The 26,317-nt window shown below is 38.2% G+C and overlaps 1 protein-coding gene and 1 long non-coding RNA gene across 7 annotated transcripts in view; one reads left to right on the top strand and one right to left on the bottom strand.

Moving 5' to 3' along the window:
* The window catches only part of HMGCLL1 (3-hydroxy-3-methylglutaryl-CoA lyase like 1), a 144,730-nt gene that overhangs the window by 117,836 nt on the left and 577 nt on the right, over positions 1-26,317 (bottom strand). The window lies entirely within an intron of this gene.
* Positions 26,038-26,317, top strand: part of LOC139077365 (uncharacterized) — a 29,030-nt gene continuing 28,750 nt past the window's right edge. Inside the window, exon 1 of one of the 2 annotated variants that reach the window (XR_011529812.1) lies at positions 26,038-26,201. This is a non-coding gene — a long non-coding RNA (uncharacterized lncRNA). The remainder of the gene's footprint in view (positions 26,202-26,317) is intronic. The other variant, XR_011529813.1, reaches the window with a different exon arrangement.

A 26,317-nucleotide genomic window follows, 5' to 3' on the forward strand; every position in this document is an offset into this window, starting at 1 on the left:
AATAGGTACAGGCAATCATGTTTTGTTCATTCTTTCATCCATTCACTTAATTCTGACTGGACACCTAACGTATGCACAAACCCATACCAGACTTGGTCAAAGAGAGCCCATTTGAATATGAAGATCAATTTTAAAGAGGTACCTTCGTTAAAATATTCCTAAAACAAATCATTTGTTATTCTAGTGGCTTTGTTTCTAATGCTACTACTGAAGCAAATCTTAGCAGTCTCTTAAAATGATAACGCAGTGGGCCATCCAGTGTGGTAGGGAAAAGCTCTGGAGATGACCAACCGTGTGCTGATGCACAAACTTGAGAAAAAGATTTAAACTGGGAATCTGACTCTCCTCTGAGCCAAATGGCACTTAGCCCATAAGTTCGCTGAGAAGATTAAATAAGAATGTGAATATAAAGCATGGAGCACAGTGTTTGGTGCAGAGTTCCTACTTGATCAATGTGTTTTGTTTGCCTTTCTTAAGGCTAACTTGAAGACACGAAAAGTTTTTGCTAATACTTTGAGAGAAGAATAGCTTAAAATTATTCCATTTATCATTTTAAAATACACCAACTTCTTTCAAATCTGCAATGAAAGGAATCATTGTTGATAGCAGAGCAGATTACCTTATCCAGTTCTTGCCACAATCAAAATAATACATGGAAATCATTCAAGGTCTTTCAGCAAGGAGCTCAAAACACTTTGGAGACATTATCCCATTCTGGAGCCTGCCAACAATTTTATCCACCTCCAGTGCTGACACCATCATCTCCACCCATCCTGTTCCACTTGGCAATGTCAACCCCGGGTTGAACCTTTGAGAGGCAACAGAGGGGCACTCACTTCATCATGAGAGTAAATAAGAGCTCGTATTCAAAACCTGGCTGAAGAACGCCATAAGTGAACACAGGAATCACAGCTATTTACCTGTTGGAAATGTTTTTATGGAAAAAATATGAATTTAAAAGGCAAATTAAATACATTAGTAATTCTGATTGGCCATCACACGCTCAGAGGCAAGAGTATCAAAAAGGCCCTCTATCCTCTGCACAAGCCAGATTCTAATTTCTTCTCCGACCCCAGGGAGCTTCCTTTCAACTTCAGAGTAGTTTTGGGGCATAGAGCAGTTTTTGTAAAAATGTAGATCTTCCTGTGGAATACAGAGCTGGCAGATGAAGGGTTAGACATTCACACCACAGCATAGGGTTTAAGTTGATCCACACCCTTGAGCAAAAGAGATTTCACAATGCCATAACGCAACTCAATTACTCATTTTGTCATCATTCTTGGAGTACACTGGTTATTCCATCTGCCCCATAGGTAACAGAATGGAAAACGTTCTTGACCTCAAAATCTATCAGAATTTTCAGAAACCACATCATTTGGGACACTCATAATATAAGGGCAATGAAATATACTTTTGAACAATTGAAGCAGTGGAGGGCGGCTTAGACAATTTTCAAAAAGTTATGCCAACGCACGTGGCCCCTAGAGCCTGGAGTCCAGAGCAGGGGCCCAGGTCTAGGAGTGGTTCTGTCTGACATGGAGACTGAGTTCACTCCTCCACGATCTGTCCGCCTGCGGGCCTCCCCATCTCAGTAAACAGCATATTTTTCTTTTAAACTGCTGTTACAGATTGACTGTGTCCTCCTCAAAATGTATATGTTGAAAGCTAATCCCTAAGGTGACAGTATTTGGAGAGAGGGCCTTGGGGAGGTAAGTAGGTCGTGAGAGTGGAGTCCTCGTGAACGGGATGGTGCCTTAGAGACTCCAGAGAGCTCCCTTTCCACTTCCGCCTTGTGAGGACACAGTGAGAGGCAGCTGTCCATGAACCAGGAAGCGGGCCTTCACCAGACTCTGAATCAGCCAGCACCCTGATCAAGGACTTCCCAGCCCCCAAAACTGCGAGAAATAAATTTCTGTTGTTTATAAGCCACCCAGCTATGGTGTCCTGTTACAGCATCCCAACAGATGAAGATAACTGCTGAAGCTTGCATGTGGCTTCACCCGTGACTTCTCTCTTCTTCTTATGCCTTTTATCAGGTCAGTCAGCAAACCATGTTCTATCTTCAAAATAGTCATTTCTCACCTGGATTACTACAAGGGCATGACAAGTGGTCTCTCTGCTTCCACCCTTGACATCCAGTCCCCAGACAGTAGCCTTATGAATACTTTCCAAACAAATCCAATCACATCACTCCTCTGGTTCGACACCCTCCATGACTTCCCATTTCCCTTAGAGAAAATCCAAAGTCTTTATCGTGGCTTTGGAGGCCCTCCATGACATTGTGCATTATCACTTTTCTGAGCTCCTCTCCCACTCTTCCTTCACCCCTGCTCCAGCCACACTGAATTCCTGGCTGTTCTTTGAACACCTGGGCATTCTGCACTTCTCTCTGCCGGACTGCTCTTCCCCCATCTATCTCTGTGACTCACTTCCCTCAGATCTCTGCTCTCCAAAAAGCCTAAATAATACAAGAAAGAAAAAACTCAGAACAACAACAAAACTCCTCTTCACTCTCAGTCACCCTTAATCTTTATTCTCTCTCATTCTAGCCCTCATCACCACCTAGCATGGTATATACAGATCTGTTGATTTGTCTACTGTCTACTTTCCATTAGACAAATTGCCCCTTGAAGGCATGGACTCTTTGAGGTTCACTGCTATATCCCAGCCCTCAGAACAGAGCCTGGCATATGGACCATGCTCCGGAAACACTATGGAATAAACAAATAGGTACGGTTCATCCAATCAGAGTTCACAGAAGTTATTCACATAATGGAGGATGTTCATACTCATACTACGGCTTTGAAACCTAACAAAAGTTCACTACACATAATGCTCCCTGAAACTCTGATGAAGATAATTAGAATCATTATTTGCACACAAATTGTCCAAGGGAAACCTTCAGAAACACTTGAAAAGAGAGTTGCATGTGGTGAGGAGGCTTCAGCAAAGGGAAGGTGGGCCAGATACCTGGACCGCTGCTTTTCTAAAGGACAGAATGCCCTGTGGTCTAAAAGAATATGCATCTTTCTGTTGTGTAGATTCTCCTGGGCAGGGTGAGGCAGAGCAAAAATCTTCCACTGCTATTACTAGCTATGATATATCAAGATAATACATCAAGAGTCTTGATCCTGATGGTCCAAATACCTAGCAGTGTGCCAGATCTCTGCAGGGTTCCCTAAATTGGAAGGGTGTGGGGGGAGGGGGTCATTGTTATCAGCATCAACTTACCAAGATCTCCATGGAATTCTGAGACTATTACTCAGCTTAGCTTTCTTTTACCCATTCATTTCATTAGCCCTGGCACATAGCAGTGAAAAGAACAGACATAAGGCCCTGTCTTCAAGGAGCTTATAGATAACGGCAAAGTAAAATACATAGTGATAAGTGTCATAAAGAAAAATAAATCAAAGAAGGTAGGGAAAGAGGAATTTGGGGGACAGGAGACACGGTGTAATTTCACGTAAGCAGGTGTGCTTTGAGGTGGGTGAGGGGGATGGATGCTAAGCTATCAGGTATTTTGGGAAAGTGTCTTCTAACAGCCAGTGCAATGTTCTCTGAATTTACTAGGGGAAATGTGCCCCATGTGTTAACCATTCTAGGAAGGGCCAGAAAGCCAGTGTTGAATGGCAAAGAGTAAACAAGGAGTAAAATAACAAGACAAAAGCAATTGGAGATATAGAGAGGGCCCAGGTAAAGACTTACTCCAAGGCAGACAGGAAGCCACTGGAGGGCTTTGGAGCAGAGGACTGACATGATCTGAAGCAGGTTTTATTGGACTCACTCTGGCTGATGTATTGAAAATAGACTGAAGGAGGCCAGGGTAGAAACAAAGAGACTAAAAGTTAGGAGGCTATACAACAATCCAGATGAGAGATGATGGCAGCTTGGATAGGATGGTTTGGGTACAGAGGGCAAGAGGAGACCCTGAGGGAACAATAACCTTCACCCTGACTCCTGGGCTGGGCAGGACACATGAGAACCTTATTTCTGATTTTCCCTGTAAGTTTGACAGTATAAAAGGCAGAGAAAGCCAGAATACTTAGGAGACAGAACTAGTCCTAAATGGAAGAAAAAACAAATTGTTAAATTTATTCAAAATCCGCTTCTCCATTAACGTCCTTCCTACCTTCCCCAGAATGCTATTAAATATTTTCCTACAAGAAGCTTTCTCACACTTTATAAATTCAATCACCCTAAAGATACCAATACTTCATTTTCTTCATTTGACTCCCCCAAGCCCCCAAAACTAAGAGTTTATCTGCAGATACTAATTTCTACTAAACAGGGTTATTGTTGTTAGTGTTGTGGAGTGGATTGTGACTCCCAGCGGCCCATGCACAGCAGAGCAGAACCCTGCCTGGTCTTTCTGTGCCATCCTCTCCCCTTCACTATATCAAACAATGCTCGCTGCTATTCACAGGGTTTTCACGGCCAATTTTTTCATAAGTGGTGGCCAGGTTCTTCTTCCTAGACCGTCTGAGTCTAGAAGCTCCGCTGAAACCTGTCCACCATGGGTGACCCTGCTGGTATTTGAAATCCCGGTGCCACAACTATCAGCATGACAGCAACACACAGCCGCCACAGTATGACAACCGGCAGACCAGTGGTATGGTTCCCTGACTGGGAAACGAACCCAGGCCACGGAGGTGAGAGCACTGAATCTTAACGACTAGACCACCAGGGCTGGCAAATAGGCTTATACAAAGATTTAATTTTTCTCCACTTACTAAGCTTTAGAGTATAAGGCTGTGTTTAACCTGTTTCCCACTTTAAGTGATGAGCCCCTGAGCCTGAGCACTTCCCTCTTCTGTCTTGCTGCCTGTGATAGCTAACCTCAGGCCAGCCCACAGCAAAAAAACTACGTTGCACGTTGCCTGGCAGCACCTCCATGCTCCCTGACAGAACTTGCCACCACAACTCCAGCTCTGCATTCAGGGATTTCTAGACCGCTTCTCTCGCACTGACTCTTCACCTGGCTCCGCTCACACACTGACCTCTCCTGGTCCCAACTCTAATTAAAAGTTATGTTGTGTTTCCTCAGAGATCCAAACCCAGCTGATGAGGTTGCTACAGGTGGCCAATTTCATTTTAGAGATGCTCTATGTCGAACCTCAGAGATGTCTCTAATGTTGGGAACGAGAGCAGGCTGTTGAGGGGTGGTCTGGAGCCACTGAATTTCTGATCCTTCTTAAATCACATCACGTGTATATTTGTTGATTCCAGGTAAGCCAAAATCTAGCCCTGCTTACATCTTCTCCATACACCAGGGAGGAGGGGGTTACTCAGTAAATTATGTTGCCTGAATAGAGTACAGCTGGTACCCATACTGTACTTGAAAGTGCATCATATACTTGAAGACTGTGCCTAATTCATCCCACAACCTTCTATTCTCAAGTTGAACAAGTCAGCAATTGGATCCTCAGACAAAAATTTAACCTGTTGGGGTCAGTGTAAGATACCCCTGCCTTCCTCAGGGTTCGGTAGAAGTCTAGTGAGAGAACACAGTCCTGCTTCAGGCTTCATTCTAAGAGACAAAGAACTTAGAAAAAATCTGCAAAGTGATTAACGTAGTAGTTTATAACTAGGATCAGAGAGGGAAAAAAGTACTGGAAATACTTTTGTGTATAGAGAACTAATGGGCACGTTATGACTTACTACGTAAAGGGTTACCCTACAAAGATTTGTGTTTCTGTCGATTTTTATTTAACACAGAAATTGAAACAGTAGGTTGAGTGTGAGGATGAAATTTTCTCAGAGTCAGGGCTCTTAAATATTTTGAAGGCCTATTGTTAGATGAATGCAATATCTTAAAAGCAAGGTGGCCATACATCCCTTGTGGCATGAGGTGGTCCTGGATTACACCTGTGGTCCTAGGGTAATTAATACTCTCTCTTTTTACTTTCAAAGTGCCCATGTGTGGACTATAAGTTATATGATAATCTCATTTAAATTTCCTCTATAAATTTACTTTGAAGGAATACAGGCTTAATTACACTATGCATCCCTTCTACGCCTACCAGAATACAGAGCTTTCACCGTGACAGAACAAGTTCCTGTCTATGCCCCTGCATATAATTCTCCCGGTCCCTCCATGTGACCATGATGACCAAGGGCAATCACAAATAAGCAAAGCTACCCTCCCAAAATACTTTAATCCTTGTGGCCCACCCTAGAGACTGAGCATTTTCCAGTCTCTATGTTTCTACAGTTCTGGAAATGAGTTCTCTGGAAATGAGGGTCAGCTCCAGGCAATGTGAAAAAGGAGCCTTGTTTTCAACCCTGCTTCCCCCAGAGTTGCTTCTTGACTATTTTTTTAAAATTTTGTTTCTATCCCTCAATAGGTCCACCATCCTCAAAAGAATCCAAACTGCAGCTCTTTCCCAAATCTCATCAAAATTTGCCTGGCCTGGACCATAATCTCTCAGGACTACAATCTTGGTTATCTAAGTGCTACCTTCACTCAGAGGGAGCTGAGAACAAATTCTGGGCCGGTGGGCATTCCTGTCCTTTTCACCTCCCAGTGGAACCAACCCTAAGACACATTTTAGCAATCCGTAATTCCTTAGGTTTTAACTTCTCAGAGGCATTTGATGAAACGATCATCCTAAGGGAACACCAGTCTAAAGAGCCAGATATGCACCAAAGCTGGACATAAGAGGCCAGGGAGGTATTTAAATAGAATTAAATGGGACTTCTTGTTCCAAAGTTTTATTGTGGAGCAAAAATTACATACACAGCCCTTTATTTAATTTGCCCAGTTAGTTTGAATGTACCCAATTAGATTTACATTTTCTTCTAATTCAGAAAAAGATCCTGCCTAGAGATTTGGCAGGAAGCTTAAGTCTATATGGTAGAGATTACAATGGACACTCGCCTGCCACCCTCGCCTCTGGGTTTGAGCATTCAAGTGAGTTCCGGACAATGAAGTGAAACAAAAGTGTGTCACTTCTTGAGTTAAGCATTAAGAAGATGTGTCTGTCCTATGATCTCTTTCCCTAACCTCCAGTTAAGCGGAAAGGACCTAGAGGAGGACGGGGCCACAAGAAGAAGGAGTCTGGGTCCCTGAACGACCAAATCATCCACGATGGACGTAAGCAAGAAATCATCTATGATTATTATTTTCCACGGAAAATTTGGAGCTGTGTGTTACAGTATTTAGGTGTACTGGCTAATAAAATCCTATTCTTAGATTTTGAGTCTTGAGCAAAGATTGAGCCTGTGTTTGCAGAATCTTCATACATTAGGATTAAAGGACCTTTAAGTAAGTGCTGGGAAGGATGGCTGGGGCTAGAGAGGGGCATTAGCTTGCAGAATGTTGCCTTATCTTTCTCTCTAATTTCCTACTTTTCCAGACATTCCAAAATCTGGCATCAAGAAGAAAAATTTGTATTCAGAGGGAACTCGATTTTGTTTCTAAGGATAAACTTAAAAGCCTTTCGGGGAAAAACAGTTTTCATCCTGTATCATCTAAACTAAACATGGAGTCCTATTTATTCATTCATTCATTCCTTTATGCACTAATTCATTCATTCATTCACCATCGAGAGTGGGGAATTGTCAGCAGGCAAGAGAAATGGGCAGGAAGATATGACGGTGTAAAGCAATTTAAAGCAACACTGTCTTTACGCATTATGAATGAGTGAGTATTGAACTGCCAAAGTAAAACCACTCACTTGATCAAAGGCCAGAGCTTTTTAGGACTTTAAAGTAGGGCCAATATAATCAGAGTAAGACTATAAAGGTGTAATAGCAGGATGTCTTTCCAACTGTAAGAAATGATTTCCAGTGGCTCTGAATAACTAGACATCATCACTGTCCTTTGTCTTCCAAAAACATATGTCCCAGTATGTTCTGTATTATGCGAATCTTATGTTCTGTTTCACGTGATACCTATAAGCTGTTCTGTCCAAATTCCAATTCCAGCTTTGCATAAGTTCAGCTGTGATCTACAGTGTATTCTAAGTCTCTTCCACAATCCCTCCGTTCCACATTATATACTCACCTTCAGTGCTTCCTTCCCGCCCTCACATCCTAACACCTTCATTTAATCACCTCTTAATCATTTGCCTGAGAAGTAAACCCTCCAGTCACTTATTGTTCCCTTGCAGATGCTGCTGGGGAACGACTCTCCGCGGGCTTCACCTAACATTCCAGCCCTGCTCATTTGGCTGCGCAGACTGCGATTCCGGCACTCCAAAGCTTTTAAGCTCTTTCTTTCCAAGAAAACTCATAGCTAACACCATTATTTCCTCACAAAAAACAGCTAACATCTGCAGACTGAAACATCAAAACAAAGAAAAAAGTGTTGCACAGTTCTGCTAAAGTTGGACGCAACCTTGATCGGCCATTTTAGGCAATAAATCAATGTTCTTTTCGATTTCTATTAAAAAATAAAACATAGCGACTGATTTTCTATTTCCCCTCGGAGGAGCAGTTAACAAACAGGTTATATGCAACGACTCATTAGTCTTAATACCTTCCAGTTAATCGAACTAAGATTCTATTTAGAAACCTAATTGCTAACAAAATTCATCAGGTTGCTCAATCTTTCATCTTATTCTGTGTATAAATTCATTTCATACCCATAAAGTCATAAGTTCATTTCGGCAGCATAATTTAATTTATTCAATAAACTGAAATATCCCAACAAACTGCTAATTATAAACTAACAGTATGCAATATATTTACTATAATTATTCATTGAAGCTCTCATGTTAATTAATAGCTTTGAATATAACTAAACTGTACTATCTTACAAAAGTCATTTTTTAAACTCTGATCTTATTTGTTCTACAATCTCAGTTAATGTAGGGTCCTTTTTAGAAATAAGGAAATAAGGATCCTACAATATAAAACTGAGACGAAACCCAAGCCCCTAATTCCAGCTGTTTCCTGTGTAGATCATAACGGCCTGCAGTCATGGCCTCTTCCTTCAGATCAGTATTTCTCAAACTTTACTGTGCATATGAAACCCCCCCGTAGAGCTTGTTAAAACAGTTTCCTGGGACCATCTCCAGAGATTATGATTCACGAGGTCAGGCTGGGTCCATGAATTTACATTTCTAACCAGCTCACAGATGATAGCAATGCTGTTGATCCAACGATGACAATTTGAGAACTACAAGTCTAGCTTAAGCCAACTTAAAAAAACAAACACCTATTTGATTATGCTTAAGTAACAGCCCATCTCCACCAACTACAAAATCAATAAAATTCCTCTATCGATATAATGTAAAAATGATAAAAATTAAAATTCCAATTTTTATATTAATACCCATTCTAATTCCATAGCTTGAATACCACTTTCTAACTCCTTTCTTTCAAATACCTCTATTTTATGTCGAAGTGGAAATGATTTATCTTTCCTCACTTAGACCATTCCAAATCGGTCTTCTCAGCACACGCTAGAGTAAATAATGAGTGAAATTTTAAACCATAACACTAGAATCTTAATTCTACAAAATCTCTTTACGGAGTTCACAAGTCATTTAAACATTTTTCTATCCCTCTTTAAATTTCCAGTGGTATTTTAGAAATACCAATACCAGGAAGATCGACATATGTTAGAGCGCACTAAAAGAAACAGACACATACCTTCACTATTTTAATGCTGCATAGTTCGACAGAATGGGAGAAGACTTTTCAGGAAAGGGCTCAGAAGCCGCTCCTCCCCCGGCCCCGGCCACCTTCCTTCTAGGGGTCTCCTTTCAGTCCTTGTGGAGGGAAGGGTTTGGACATCATTGCCTGACCAACATAGGTTTGGTCTAGCAAGAGTAAGAGTAGATCCTACTGTCCAAAGGCACATAATAACTTACAATGGTCATTTGAAAGCTTATCTGATATACATTGAAGTCTCAAGGATGCTCAAAGACAACAGCAGAACAGGAGAAGCAATCAACTACAAGCCAGGTGGGACTAACGGAGCAGGCACTGTGAAAGATTTATCCCAATCATTGCTTTCTCCCACATGCCACTTCTCAATGGTCTCTCTCAGTTCTTCTCATATCAATCTTACAGGCAATGTCCTCAACTGCTCCAGGTCCTAATTTCTCTTTAGTCAATTCATCATTTACCCCCCGAGTGCTCTAACTCCAAAAAATATGCTTTGACATACCACCATTTACCCAACAGCAGCAAATATGTACTTACATATATTCACAGACATAAACCTACATACACAAGACTGACATTCATACACTCACAAACACGTCTGGATATGGATGTTGTCATTTTCAGTGAGTGTATATACATACACATGTTGATAAATAAACATATATTTACAGGAACAAGTTCATGAGCTATAAATTTTTGTCCTTTTGAAAATTAGAGCAACTAAAATTTATCAACGCTTGGAAAATATTCAAATTTTTAGCTGATAACTAATAAATAAATAAAACCAGTGTTCTAAGAAAGTATTGACATGTGCTGGAGGGGATGTTAAAGTCAAAATGTAAACAATAAAACACACGCCCTATAGACCACATATAACTATGCTCTGCCACAACAGTAATACAAATAGCAAAACTGGAAAGATTATGCTCAGTTTTTATGGTTTTCAATTCCTGTGATTTCTACGGCATATAAGAATTGTATATTTTACTAACGATCAGGCACAAATTTACCTTTTCACACTTACTTCTCCGTTTTGGAAATTAATGAGATATCATTATTTTACAGCATGCCTCAGCCCATTTTAAATATTTTAAGCTTTCTAAAAAAGTTCTCGGCATTCACTTTCTGGTTAATAGGAAATGTCTCTAACTACAGGATGAGTCTGAAAATGGAAGAAAATTATTACATGTAGTTTAAGTAATTAAATAATCTGACACCAAGTGTACATGTGGCTCCATCAAAATTAGCTAACCAGGAGTTCATAGAAAGTTAATGACAAGGATCGTGTTTTTATCCTCCTTTCCCAACAGTTTGAGACTGAGCTGCTGGTCTTCTCTTGCTCTTGCTTTTAGAAAAGGAGGGAAAGGTGCTTCCTCAGAGGTGGAGGGCACAGCATCAAAGCCTGATGTTTCCTTGAACAAAGCTGCCCCCTGTGTAGAGGAGAAATGAGGAGCTGCTAAGACAGCCATGGGGAACTCCCGGCTACCTCAACACTCCACGCCTTCAGCACAGAGTTTAGAGATGCCGAGGTGAAATGGAGGGACAGCAGAGCCGCATGAAAGTGCGTCTGTGATAGTGGAAACAACTCAAATATTCAGTCGTAACGTGACTGCCTGTGGTTCCTGAGCTCTTCGTTTCTCCAAGGATCCTGTAGTAGTTCTCTGAGGGGCACACTGTGGGTGTTAGAACAACGGCCTTGTCATTATTTTTTTCTTTCTCATCCATTATCTTTTTCGTTCTACGAGCAACTGTATACAATTGGTTTCATTATCTTTACTTTTGTGCTTTCAGTGACAAAGGAGAAGGAAATTACTGTTTTCTATGCTTCAAAAACCCATGTCTCATTAATAAAGATTTCTATTAACTTCACGAGAGCACTTCAGCACATTTGAGGTCACTGAGGGTTTTTTTTATTCCATTTATTCTATTATAGTATGGTTTTACTCCACACACTATGGTTTTGGATGACCACTTAGCAAAAAGAGTAAAGATGCAATGGTTGAAGTAAAGTAATAGATTTTTCCAACAGAAGTTACCCAGGAACTTTCAATATCTATATAAGTCTACATATACAATATTTGGTATGTATACAACAATACATTTTATATAAATCTGGCCACTTTGATAAGACTTTGAGTCAACTATACTTGTCCTACAGGGCAAGTAGCTCAAGACACTTAGTGAAAACCTAAGGAAGGATGTACACCTCAGAAATACCCTATAAAACAATTTACCTGAGCACACGGTAAAAAGAAGGGATGTTGGTAGGTACACAGTGAAAGGGAGAGGTCAGGAAAGGTTACAAAGAATGATGGAATCATTTTAAAGAGCCTAAACAACCTGTCTCGAAAGTAAGAGAGATTCATTCAGTTTCACCCACCTCAAATTTTAAATGTTGGGTCTCAAACTGAACTAATGATGGAAGTTGAGCTATATCATCTAAGCCATTTATAACCAACTACAGTTTGCTTCCTTAAAGTGATAGCTTAATCTAGAACTTTACTAACATGTTAAATGAGGAAAAGTTATATTAAATGAGTACAAAATAATTTTCTTATAATTTAAGTCCCTACTGGTCAATATGCTAACATGATGTAAGGGAAGAAATACAGGCTTTGGAACATGACATAGATTCAAACTCAGTGCCTCTACCAGCTCTGTGGCCTGGAGAGAGTTTTATTAATTCTGAGCTTCCCTTTCCTCCTATTAAGAATGAGAGTAACCGGGGCCAGGCCTGGTGGCCTAGTGGCCAAGTTGGTTCGCCACACTTCAGCGGCCCAGGTTTAGTTCCTGGGTGCGGACCTGTACCACTCATCTGTCAGTGGCCACGCTGTAGTGGTGGCTCACATACAAAAAAAAAAAGATTGGCAGCAGTTGTTAGCTCAGTGTGAATCTTCCTCAGCAAAGGAAAGAAAATGAGAATAACAGGATCTTCTTTGCAGAACTATAAGAGTTCAGAAGTTATGTAAAGCCTTCTGCAAAGTCACAGGAATAAGTTTACTATATGATAATGAGTGGTTGATATTAATGTTATTATTAGTATATAATTTCCCAAACTCTTGCTAATAATACTCTAGTAACAGTTAATGTAGCATTTTGTATCTCATATATTCTTTCATTTGTCCCATGCAATATGTCAAGTGCAAAGCCAGAGCAGGTATGCTAAAATAATACTACTGCCCCTAAACAAATACTTTTTGATTAACACAAATAATTGACATTTTATTTAACAAGTTATCACCATGTCTTTCCCATCAAAAGGTCAACATCTGCATACATTCTTCAAAGAGCAAACATGGAAGAGATCATGCTCTCCAGAGATGAGTATTTTTGCAGGCTTGTGTTCCATCTCCTTTAGCTCAAGTTTTCCTTTCAATATTTTCTGGAGCATGCATTCAGCAGAATTATATTGAATTAAATATTAAAATCTTGTCATAAGGGAATGGGGACTAAGTGATAGCAGACATCCATGAGTGAAACTCTGAATAGCTACATCTGTTTCTCCACAAGTCTTGAAAACGTCTTTTAAACTCAGCCCTAAAATCTAGACAAACAGAGCTCCAAATTGCCCTCCACTTTTACGTTTTACTGGGTCCCCAGCTTTCTGGAAAATGCAATGTTTGAACTCTGTCATAGCATTTTAAAAATCCAAGAATTCTCAGCCCTTAAATCAAAATTATCAAAAAGTAGAAGTTGTGTCTAACTAAAATAAGATTTATATTTTGACTTCAACATTAACCTATGATCGGCTTCTATTTCACAGTGAAATAAATACAGATTGAGGAAAGAATTTAAAAAGTGAATGCCAGACTCTGTACACCCAGTGGGTTACAGATGTATGAAAGTGGTGGCAGAGAGCCACTCCACTTCCTTCAAGATCCAAAAACATTTGGAAGGAAATCCCAGAAGGAAAGACGTCTGACAGACATGTTCTCTTCGGGGTTTCCTGCCTCCTCGTTTGCCAAGCTTCTAAGACCCCATTGCTTGTTAATAAAGTTTAACAAAAAGACTTTATGAAATGCTGATTTCACAGAGTGAAATTTCTATTAAAGGCCTTTTTATGTAGTTGAAGTTTCCTCCCATCTGCATTTCCCTACTTCACAAATCCAAGGAAGCGTGACTTGGAAAGCTACAAGCATAAGGTGACATTTGATGCGCTTCCTATCAGTGGGATATTCACCCCCAACACAGAATCCAAATCAAGCAACCATAGCTTAGACACTGCAACAGAGAAGCTGCTGCCCCCTGAGGGTATCCTTATGCCCCTCAATGTTCCTACTCCTTCTCCTGTAAAATGGAATCTTTAGAAGATGCGTACTGTACACTGTGTGAATTAACTCAATAAAAACAGATACAGAAAATGAATGAAAAACTAGATTCTACTTTCTCTGACCTTTACAAAGGTAGCCAAGAGAGAAAAAAATAGGTTTTCAAACTTCCAAAATTAGCATCTAGATCCTACAATATACATTAGTCCAACACAAAAAATAATGTGAGTTAAAACTACTAATTCTATTTTACAAAAAGAATATCTTTGATATAACTAAACACATATTTTTGCTAATCAGAAAGTCAGTTAATTTGGCTAAAAGCACCTGAAGTTTTTCCTGTGGACATTTGCTATATTTAACACATATAAACTACTCAGTTCTATAAACATTTAAAGATGATCTAAGTATTTAGGTCTTTTGGATAACAGAAAGGTAAATAAAATACAGTTTCACCCCTTGTGAAGACCGCAGTCTAGCACTACAAATAGATATTTCACAAAGGATATTTCAATCTATGCAAGCATACTTGGGAGGGAACTCTGCTTCAAGGCAGGAAACAAAGGTGGGTCCACTAAGCACCATACAAGAATTGGGGTTGGTGCAGGGAGAGGTGAAGGACAGAAGAGAAAACACTTAGAAGAAAAGTTTCACCACTTGTAAAAAGTGAGCATCCATCTTCAAATCAAATATAAAACAAATAAGGCAATTGTTAAGATTAGGGGTCTTTAAATTAGTTTTGTTCTGTAAAAACAATAGATTAGATATATGATAAATAGATGGATGGATAAATGATAGATATAGATAGATGTAGATACAGATATAGATTAGCATGTATATACTCATACATATATCTATTTATAACTAAATGAATAATTCTCCATGATTTCACAAGATAATTCTGCCATAAATCTTGAATCATTTTATTCTGACCAGGAATGCTATCTACCCAAATCCCACTTGACCTCAAGTCTACCTCCAACACAAAGATTATCATCATCATGCGCTCCTCCTGCACCGAATTAGAACAAATTTACAGGCTTGTGTTTTTAATTCAATTGCAAGAAAGGAGTGCAGGAAAAAAAATGATGCAAATACAAAGCAAAATGAAGAAATGAGCTTTCAGGGGACTACAGCAATGAAGAATGAAAATGTGGCCTAGACTGTGCCCTTGAGACAGAAACTCCAGCGATTCTGCCTCCCACAACACTCTGTCCGTCCTCCCCGACCATGGTCCTCACCATCTTGCAAGCATCAGAGAGCCAGAGCACAGCTCCTCCTCTCTATAGACCAGGGAAGGAAACACCAGCTCCTCCTATGAAAGCGTGTTGGGAACTCACATCTCTGCTTCCTTCATCACTGCCTAGAAACAATAGCTTTCGTTATATTTCATATTTCTCAGAGAGCTTTTCCATTCTTATTATTACTTGACTTTCATATAAATTATATGAAGAAAGTTTTAAAAAATATAAACTTCTATGAACCTAAATAATGTTTAAATTATCTTCACATAAAATTCTCTTTATATAAAGTCTGATTTTAGAATAAATGTTTTAGGAACAAGATCTGCCAATCAATACTATTTTCCATGAGAAAAGAACATAAAAATTGGCTCATCAAGATGGTTAGACCCAGGAGAAGAAATTCTAAAACACCTGAGTGTTCATTTAGCAATAAAAACCGATCACTCAGAAAAGAAAGATCATCGGAAAGGGAAGATGACACACTTCTTGTAATTTAAAGACAATTTCCTGCCTGCTGAATGACGATGATTAGGTTCTATGTTGCTGAAAAATATTCCAATGTTCAGAAATTTCCTGGATGGTCTCATCAAAGTCTCCCCATGTAACTGTCCATCAGGGATCACAAAATCCAATATCCACAGGCACATATATGGTAACCTGGACCACATATATGAATAGAGTACAAGTTCAGCTTAAGGCACTCGGATGCATTTACTTATCTTTTAAGTGTAATCTCAACCAAACAAAACATTTCCCGAGGTGAAATCTAGCTTACTAGCAGCAGCTAATTTGCATCTCCTACTTAGTCTAGAGAGACCAGCCGGAGGAAACTGGGATTCTAGATGTTGCTTTTATTATTAGGGCCTCAAGCGAGCTGGACAATCACTTCCAAATCAGAATTTCTGTCAAAATGATATTCCCCAAATATATGTTTTTGCTTCATTTCTTTTAAATACCATCTATTACATGAGAGTGACCCATAAAGTTATGGGTCTGCATAGTCTAGCCCCTTCGTTGATTAGGGAAAATAAAAGGAAACAAAAATAAAAGCTAAACTTGGAAGGGGATAGACGAGAAGAGAAGAAAGGGTCAGGGAAAGTTACAACACAGAGTGAAAAGGCACAAAGAAAGCCAGAAGACTTGGAGGAGCTCAGAGCTAATGAAAAAAACAAGGACACAGGGTGGGGGGAGGCAAGGATGTGAAAGCCAGCTGGAATAAGAGAGAGCAAGGAATACAGGAGCCAACAGAAATCCAAGGACAGAAAGTATTGGAGATTGAAGGGAACAGGAAATTTATTGGAAAGCGAGTTGTTTTTCCTTTTGTATCCAATGCAATTCTATTCCAGGCAGAACTCTAGTCTGAACCTCAAAGAGGATAGAAGGGAAGTTGAAACTCATAGGGGTCTTTCATGGGCAGGAGCCAGGAGCTCTGCAAAGACAGATTAGAGGAACATGATATGACAGCAGACCGTCTGACAGCAGGTACAAGGACGGAGGGCTGGCAGCTTCATCCAGCACAGTGTCTTCCAACTTAGGTGAAGCAAAAACAATGATAGCTGGGCTCCAGCTCAGAGCTACTGAATCAGAATTTCCAGCACGTGTAATAAACACCTCGGGTGATTCCTATCACCAGAAAAGTTTAGGAAGCACTAAAAGACTGGGGGCTCTGGAACCAGAACAGCCAGAATTCAGTCACTGGCTCTGTTACTCATTAGCTGTTGACCATGAACAAGTTATTTAACCTTTGTGTACCCCAATAACTAAATCTATGCAATGGACAGTTGTGAGGATTAAATGACTTCTTGCCTATAAAGCAGTTAGGCAGTGCTTGGTACATATTGAACACTCAATAGTGGAAGCTATATAGCTATAAAAGTCCTTTGAATAGAGAACTCATGCAAAATGACATTTTAATTGATTAAAACACAAAATATGAGGATGATATAAAAAAGGCTGCCTCTCTTATAAAACACTTGGGAGCACATTTCCCAATGGCACAGAGATCAAGCCATAACTCTCAGAGTTTCTGCCCTTGGTCTCAGCATGCACAAACCAGGCATTTCCCTTTGGGAATCAACACGTGAACAATCTTGACAAAAAGCTTTTTTTTTAAGCATGTATAAGTCAATTCAAATTAAAAGTGACTCCAAGATCTAGAGTCTCCATGCTCAGGGGTAAGGGCTCTCTTGAAATGAAATAAATCCAGGACATGGCCAATGCTGAGATACCCAAAGAGACCCACATCCATCACAAGACTGTTGAGGATCATTTGCCTGGTAACTCTCATCTCTTTAGTCATTTCCCAATATATTATTCTCAATAACCACCTACTTCTTCTGTAGAACCTTGCATAGTTCTCTGCCTTTCCTGTTATGCTAAGACTCAGGTCTCTTTATATTTCCAGCTGAAAACTCAGCTCTATAATAACAAGCTCCATGACATTCTCAACCTCTTTAGTGAACATTCCCACCATCTTCTGGCATTAAGTGAAGCCACAATCACCCTTGTGGAAAGCACCTGACCCGTAACCCTCTCATATAGAGACTGCTTAGTCTCCTACACCTTGCTTAGTGACAAGAAGTATGAATGACATCTTTAGTTTCCATTACTTCTTTAAAATTGTTACTCTTTTCAACTTGTAGAAAAAATCCTGCCCCTTTGAGATCTGAGTGATTTGACCACACTGTCCTTTATCCCTGCTTGAGGACTTGTATCCCTCATATACCAAAGCCATTAAAACTTAATTCACCATTGTTCCCCTTACCCCAAATTTTGACACTATTTTCCAATGTATTCAATGTCCTGATGAACCTTTCATTTAATATTTGAATTCCGGTGAAATTCACTGGAGTTTTACTCCATTACAGCCATGAATTCACACGGTCATACAAGGGGCTTATTATTGCTTGTGACTGGTCACTTATTAAGCCTCTGACCACAAATATCAATATTTTCAACTTTCCAACTTTGCTGTGTCCATGACTAAAATCTTTGGCTTTATCAGTTCTACGTGTCTTTGGAACTCCCTACTTTCACCTTATCTGTCAGATATCTTATGTCAACAAAGCGGGTCTTGAGAATGGCACTGTACCCGCTCACATGATATTTGAGGAACTATGGTGTAATAATAATGAAACAGATTTTTTTCTCAAAGTGAGTGAGTTCATTCTGTGAAATACAACTTTTTCTGTAAACAACAGTATCGATTTAAATGTAAAATAAGAAAACCAAAAAGGATAAACAGCCTCAAAGATAAGAAATATAAAGTCGCGAGTGAGGCTGAGAGATATGGCAGAAAACAGGATAAACATATCAATAGTCACATCACACATAATTAAAGTTAAATTCACCTAATTAAGGAAGACAATCAGATAAGTGGCTTATAAGAGATACATTTAAAGCAAAATAATAGAGAAATGAACATTGTCTTAAGGCATTTACTTTTTAAAAAGACTAAAATCTCATGAGTTAAATATTCAAATAAAGAAAATTAAAATGCTAATGCAAAAAGAATAAAAATATATGAATGTTTTTCAAAAACTAGCAATCAGTCGTCAGTACATTACACATGTGCACACAGACACAAACACACACATAGACGAGAGGGCTAACAAATCTAGAAGATGCTTTTTGAATAAACTGATAAAATATGTAGATTTCTAGAAAGGTTTATTGAATGACAGAGAGACAGAGAAAGAGAAAATGAACCAGGGATGAAAAGATGCAAAGCAAAAGAGAAGATTAAAAAGAAAACGTTAATAATAAGAAAAAAATGTTTACCAACTTCGTGCCCCTAAAATGGAAAGATCTGAAATAAACATATATCAATAGAGATAAAATATTATAAAGGAACTATCCATTTAATCATTCATTGATTCATTTAACAAATTTTATTGAACTATGTCACTAGAGAAGGAGTAAATAGTACATTGTTTCTCTGAAGTCAAATACTGAAGTTGAGCATATTACTTTTCATATTCTTTTAAAAAGACCTTCTTTATCTTTTATAACTTTTATCTATAGTGAAAAACATTCAAATAGTAGTCTATTTTTCTATAAAATATTACTTTTCCATGAAGCAGCCAATCTTTTTGTTCCTTTGTTGAACTTTTGTTATTCTATACAAACTTCAAGCTATAAGATGAATAAATTCTGGGAATCTAATGCATAGCATGGTGATAATAGTTAATAATACTGTATGACATACTTGAAAGTTGCTAAGACAGTAGATCTTATATGTTCTTGACACACAAATAAATGGCAATTATGTGATGTGATGCAAACGTTAGCTAACGCTATCATGGTAACCATTTTGCAATACGTAAGTGTATCAAATCTGCACACAAACTCACACAGTGTTATATGTCAAATATATCTCAATAAAACTGGAAAAATATGTAAATAAATAGTTTTTCTAAACAGTTTGCATATTACCTGGAATATAACCATTTCAAAACTTTTGTAATATGGTAAATGAATATATTTTTACAACTCAAATTATATTGCAAAATTGGTATTTTTTATATTTTCCCTGTTATATTGTTAATCTTTCAACTAGCTTCTTTGGAACAAATTTCTCACTGAGAATAATCAGAAAATCTGGACAAGATATTAATGAGAAACACTTGCTTGATAGCCTGAGAGAGTTGCAAAGGTAGTGAGGACTTCAGTGACCAATTTAGCAAGGAGGAGACACCCTGGTAAACACCCTAGGCCTTTTAGTTAGAACCCCTGAAGAGCTATAAAATAAAAGCAAGAGAGAAGAGAAAAAGACAAGTCCTCACAAATGAAGAAGGCTCAGCCTCAAACCAGCTAAGCATCTGACTGGCTTAAGGTAAGCTGTCTTTACACTTGCTACTGCCTGCTAGAAGCAAAAGATCATCCCTTCTCCACCTCACATCTGTTAGAACGACTATTCTCAAAAAGACAAGAAATAAGCATTGGCAAAGATGTGGAGAAAAGGAAATCCTTGTGCACTGTTGCTGAGATAAATTGGTGCAGTCACTATGGACTTCAGTATGGAGGATCCTAAAAGGTTAAAAATAGAACTACCATATGATGTAGCAATTCCACTTCTGAAACGCGGAATGGGTATTTAATTGAAGGACAGGAAATCACTATCTTGAAAAGACATCTGTACACCCATGTTCATTGCAGTATTATTTATAACCAAGACATGAAAACAACCTAAGTGTCCATCAACAGATGAATGTATAAAATCTGGTGTATATATATATATATGCATATATCTCTCTTAGAAATCTTGCCATTTGTGACAAGATGGATGAATCTTGAGGGAATTATGCTAAGTGAAATAAATCCGAAAGCAAATGATAAATACTGTATGTTCTTACTTATACAGTGGGGAAAAAAGGAATACCTCATCAATAGAGAACAGATTGGTGGTTGCCAGAGGTGGGGAGTGGGTGAAATGGGGAAAAAAACAAATAATCCCTTGTGGAGAAGGATAGTATCACTCAGAGCCTCAAATTATTTCCATAATTTTTCCATATCAGGTGTCTAACAGAAACTCAAAAATTAGTAGGCATTTCAGGAGGGAAAACATCATGAAACAGACCCTCTGGAGATCTGAATATTGGAGCTATCAGACATGGAACTTAAAATAACTCTGATAAATATTCAAGAATTCATGATAAGACTGAGAATTGTGGCAGAGAATTAAAAACTGCTTTTAAAAATCACATAGAAACGCATTAACTCAAAAATACAATGAAAATTATGAACTCAATAAATTAGATAAACAGCAAACTAGACAAAGCTGAAGAAGGAATTAGTGAAATGGAATACAGGTGAGAAGAAAATATTCAAACGGAACATGGAGAGAAAAGAAAGGGTGAAAATACAAAAAACAATGTAAGAAATAAATGGGGTACAGGAAAAGTTCTAAGATTCTTCAAACTATAGGCCCAAGTGGAAGGATTAAAAAAGAAACAAGCAATACTTGAGGAGAAATGGCTGAAAATTTTCCAAAACATATTAAAGCAACAAGTATCAAGCGATAGATCCAAGTGCTATGAACCACTAGCAGATACAAAGAAAATTAAATCTAGACACATCACAGTCATATTGTTGGAAACCAACGACAAAGAGAAGAGAATGCAATATACATTATCATGAAAGAACCAAAAATAAGTCTGATAGCTAATTTCATTGTCTCTGTTGAGACAATGTTGAGAAATCTGCATTTTATATTGCTGTCATGTATTTTATTTATATGGACATACATTTATACTCAATATCCATTTATATTTATGCACATTATATATATATGTATATGTGTGTGTTTCAAAACAAAGTAATTTCAAACAAAGAAAAACTGAAAGAAATCATCAGCAGATTTTTACTAAAGAAAACATTAAAGCAAATACTTCTAGTTAGGAAAATAATTTCAGATGGAAGAATGGAGATGAACAAAGGAACCAAGAGGGGGCCAGCCCAGTGGTGTAGTGGTTAAGTCCGGCATGCTTCCCTTTGGAGGCCCAGGTTCACGGGTTCAGATCACAGGCGCAGACTTATACCACTTGTCAAGCCATGCTGTGGCAGTGACCCACATACAAACAGAGGAAGACAGGCACAGATGTTAGCTGAGGGTTGATCTTCCTCAAGCAAAAAAAAGAATAGGAAGATTGACAACAGATGTTAGCTCAGAGCAAATTTTCCTCACCAAAAAGAAAAAAAGGAACAGAGAGCAAAGGAAAAAAAAAGTCTATAAATATAAATGTATATTGGCTGTACAAATACATATTACAAATATATCATATAGAGAATTAATATACACAACAATATAAAAAGAAGGCAGCAGTAAATGGAGTTAAATTACTATATTTGCATTTTTAATAAGTTGCAGTAGTACTAATATATAATATTTTTATAGATCAAGGTTGTGTATTGACATCTTATAGATAAAAACAGAGTAGACTACAAAAAGTAAATAACTAATAAGCTAATGCAGGGGGAAAACAAATAATAAAAATACATAATTTCAAAGGGGCCATAAAAGGAGAAAAAGGGGTAAAAAGGAACATGGAACACCTGAGACAAACAGAAACCAAACAGCGGGAAGCTACCTTGGTTTCCTTCCGAAAATTCCTCCCCAAACATGGGAAGGTATTTAGTAAATGTACTAACAGGTGCATGGTGACAAATTAAAAAGAATATAGTCACTTTATCCTCCAATTAATTTTAAGTAGAAATATAATACATTTAGGTCTAATTCCAGAGACTCTTTAACACCAAATACTTCACTCTGAATCATAATTTTTGCTGACAGCAAATGTAACTTAAAGGATCAAGATATAATGTAAAATAGCTATAAATTTAATCTCACATAATCTACAATTTTGCTTTTATAAATCTAATATATTTGAAACACTGTCTGTGTTAGAATTTAGATCATGGGAATTTTATTGTTGCAATGCGGTATTAACATATGAAGAAATTTAGCTACTGCTTAAGCAGCACTCGGAAATCTCAAGGTATTAGGAAACTTAAATTTAATTGAATCTTTAAAACATAGCAATTAAGCCAACTTCATCACACTCGCTTTAACAGAGACAAATATAGAAAATAAAACAAGCCCTAAGAGACACCTTGAACCGCGAAATGATCCATTTTAACCTCTTGGTCTATTAAGGGAATCTTCTGCAAACCAGTACCATTAGCAAAAAATTAGAGGCAAAGAATTTAGTTAGTAGAGCTAAAGTAGAGTAAGTCTTTCTTTCAATCACACTGACACGTTTTATATTTAATAATAAATTAAACTTCAAATGTGTGTATGTGTATTTATATATACACACACCCAATATTTAATTTTATCCTAATAATTTATCAGGGATATACTATTACCTCTAATGCGTAATCTGAAAATTTAAGATCTGGCCAAGCTACGGCCTGCACAAAATCACAGAATAAACTGGCAGCCGAAAAAGGTTAGGTTTCCCATAGAAGATTGGATTCTTTCCTAATACAGCAATCTATCTGTCCCAGCTGCAATCAGATTATTTCAAACCACAGGGGTCCTGCTCATGACTCTCTCTGCCAGACTTAACAGTCCGCAATTGGTTAAACACTGCGCTGTCTCTCCACAGCCTTCAGAATCCACATTCAACTCTTCTCCCCATAAAAGCGTGACTAAGTCCCATGAAATGAAAAAGTAAGACACAAACAGAAACAATATTCATCTTCCATCACTAAGACCAAACTCTATCAACACCATGTATTAATTCTCATCACTCTGCATTCACTTAAGAAATATTTATCATTGTACTCCAATGTACCAGTCATAGTTTTAGACCCCGAAAAAGTGCTAAGAAGAATGTCATGGTCCCCATAAGCATCAGATGCTTATGGCCTAGAAGGCTAAACATTCATTTATTTGTTCATTCCACAAGTATTTGCTGGCCATCAAAAACTAACCAGACATTCTATTAGCTGCTGAGAACTCTGTGGTGGATTTTTTCGTCGTTTTTATGATGCTTAGAGTCTGGTAGGGAATTAAACATCAAATAATCACAATAAGTATATAATACATATTACATATAATGAACAGTGCACTGTGCAATATATGATAATGAGGGCTGCTTGCCTCGAAAGTCTAGGAAAGAGCTCATGAGAAAGCAACATATGAGTTGAGATCTGAAGGGTGAATAGAAGTCAATTAGCTGAAAATCTTACTAGCAGAAGGGAAAACAAGCAAAGACAGCATTTCAAGAGGAAACATTATTAGAGAACTCAAGGAAGGCCACTGCGCAAGAACAAGAGAGAACAGCTTAAGGTGAGGTTGCAGGGAGATGCAATGAAAAGACCATTTGAAGCTTCAGAGAACACCTTAAAAGGTTTGGTACTCATTCCTAAAAGCAATGATAGAAGGTTGTGAAACGGGGGAATAGCATGATTCCGCCTGAAAGAGAGAACATCTCCCAACTATCTACACAGACGTTGGGTTGAAGAAGGATTGCAATAGTCTAGTTGTCCATATGAGAGAATGTCATTTTGAAATTGGCAGTAGCAGTAAAGTTTGAAAAATGAATTTGAGAGGAATTCAAGAGGGAAAATCACAGGACTTAGTGATAACTTGGATGTGGGGAAATGGAAATAAGGAGCTCTTGGTTTGTGGCTTGCAGAGCTGAATGAATTATGATGGTGTTCCATGTGATAGAAATATTGGAAAAGATCCGGAGTTATAAGGGGGAGAACATGAATCCAATTTTGGAAATGTTGAGTTTGAATTACTTTTGAGATATCCAAGTGACGGTGTCAAGTGAGCAGCTGAACATCGGGACTGGAGCTTAAGAGAGAGATGGGAACATAAATCTGGAAGACACAGATACACAAATAGTAACTGAAACCGTGAGTGTGGATAAGAAGTGATGAGGAAGCTGAACACTTGCCAGACAGACAGAGGCCACTGAGCCAGTCTGGTTTAGGACTGAGGAAGCCGAGGTAGGGCTTAAAGCAGGAAGGGTGCCATTAAACAGAAGCCAAGGAAGGAGATACGTTTCAGAGTCCACTGTCAGGTGTCAATGCTGCTGTGAGTTCAAATAGGACAAGACATGAAAAATGACAATTTGACAAGATTGGGACTAAAACAGAATTATGCATAAAATGCCATAAGTGCACAGAAATGGGGCATGAACTCTGGAGGAAGAAAAGAGTTGATAAAAGAAGTGATATTTAAGCCGTGTTTGAGGAATGAGTAATTTTCCAGGCTAAGGAGTTGAGGGATAAAAAGGCAGTATTTAGAGAAGGTAGAGGTATTTCTCAGAAAAGAGCAAGAAGTTCTTCATTAGGTTGACAGATGTCCAAAAATCCTATTCCTCGAATTCCTTGATGAGTCATCCAGTCATTTTCAATTACCCTTCTTTCACATCCTAACAGAGCAAAGTAGACATCCTCACGTGGCAGCCCAGCATCTATCATTGTCCCCAAAGCCCACAAAATCAGAACACAGGGGGAGAGAGAAATACAATGTTAACCCCACAACAGAAGTCATATGAAGTCAGGTTTAGGGAATAAAAGTTAAAGATTCCTGATTATATAACAGATTGAATATGAAAGTTAAAAGAAAAGTTGTAATGGCAAGATCAAATTAGAATGTAGGAAAACTAAATAGCAAGACGTGAACATATGAGAAGATAAAGAATAACTTTCCTTCTCTTGCATTGTCAGCAACAGACTTTGAGTCGGATGACCATGACCGTCTTTTAAGCAATAAGGAGCAAAGTGTCTCGTAAAGAATCCACAAATGATGAATTCCAACTTGTAGAACTAAGATTACAGTTTCACATATTCATACCCTCAACTGAGAATACACTAAATGTAAAACTATAGGAAAATGGATATCTAACGTTAGAATAGTTGATTTAAAGCCACATCGTAAAATTATGCTTACCCTCTAAAATATTAGAATTAATACAAGTTATCCTTTTGTTCACAAAATGAATCCGGAATAATCATTTTTGCACCTAGCAAAATTCAAAAAACTAACAGCTAAACCTTCACACTGTCCTTCCATTTTTCCATGTTTTAACACTTACATAATGATTATCACTGTCATTGCTTTGGAGAATTTTAAGCTCTTTTAAGGGAAAAGTACATTTCTTTACATATATGTTTTTCATTTACTTGCCATTTCTGGTTGAGAGTGCATTAAATCGCAAATATGTGGATACCATTAAGTTGCCTATTGTCTTAAAATGGGTTTTCAGGAATCCCAGGGGAATAAATTTTGATCTGAAATCTCTATCTACAATTTATTTTCAAGCTTGTTCCAGTGTGTTGAAGCATAAATACATTAAGGATAATTAACGATATAATGGATAATTTCTTCCTACTATGTTTTCTTAATCTTCTAAGTTGGCTTCCTTCCCTTTCTTGCCTGCCATTCTGACGCATTTGTCGTCTTTGTTACAACAGAACAAGGAGAGAACTAAAAAGAAGGGCGCTATCCTTGGAGGAGAGCCTACAGATACAAATTAAATTATCTAATGCATCTCTTCCAAGGGAAAAACAAAGAAGGCACAGTCTCCTTTAGGCGACCTGCAAACGGCCACAGGTAGGAATTTTGCTGGGTCTGTTCTTTAGAGGCGGGTCTATATGTTCACAGCAGAGAGACGATGGGAAACCTTTTAAGGGGTGAGGCCTAACACGACAGAAATGCTCCAGTAAGGC

This window comes from Equus przewalskii, chromosome 19 (assembly GCF_037783145.1).
Source record: "Equus przewalskii isolate Varuska chromosome 19, EquPr2, whole genome shotgun sequence".
NCBI classification, from domain to species: Eukaryota; Metazoa; Chordata; class Mammalia; order Perissodactyla; family Equidae; genus Equus; species Equus przewalskii.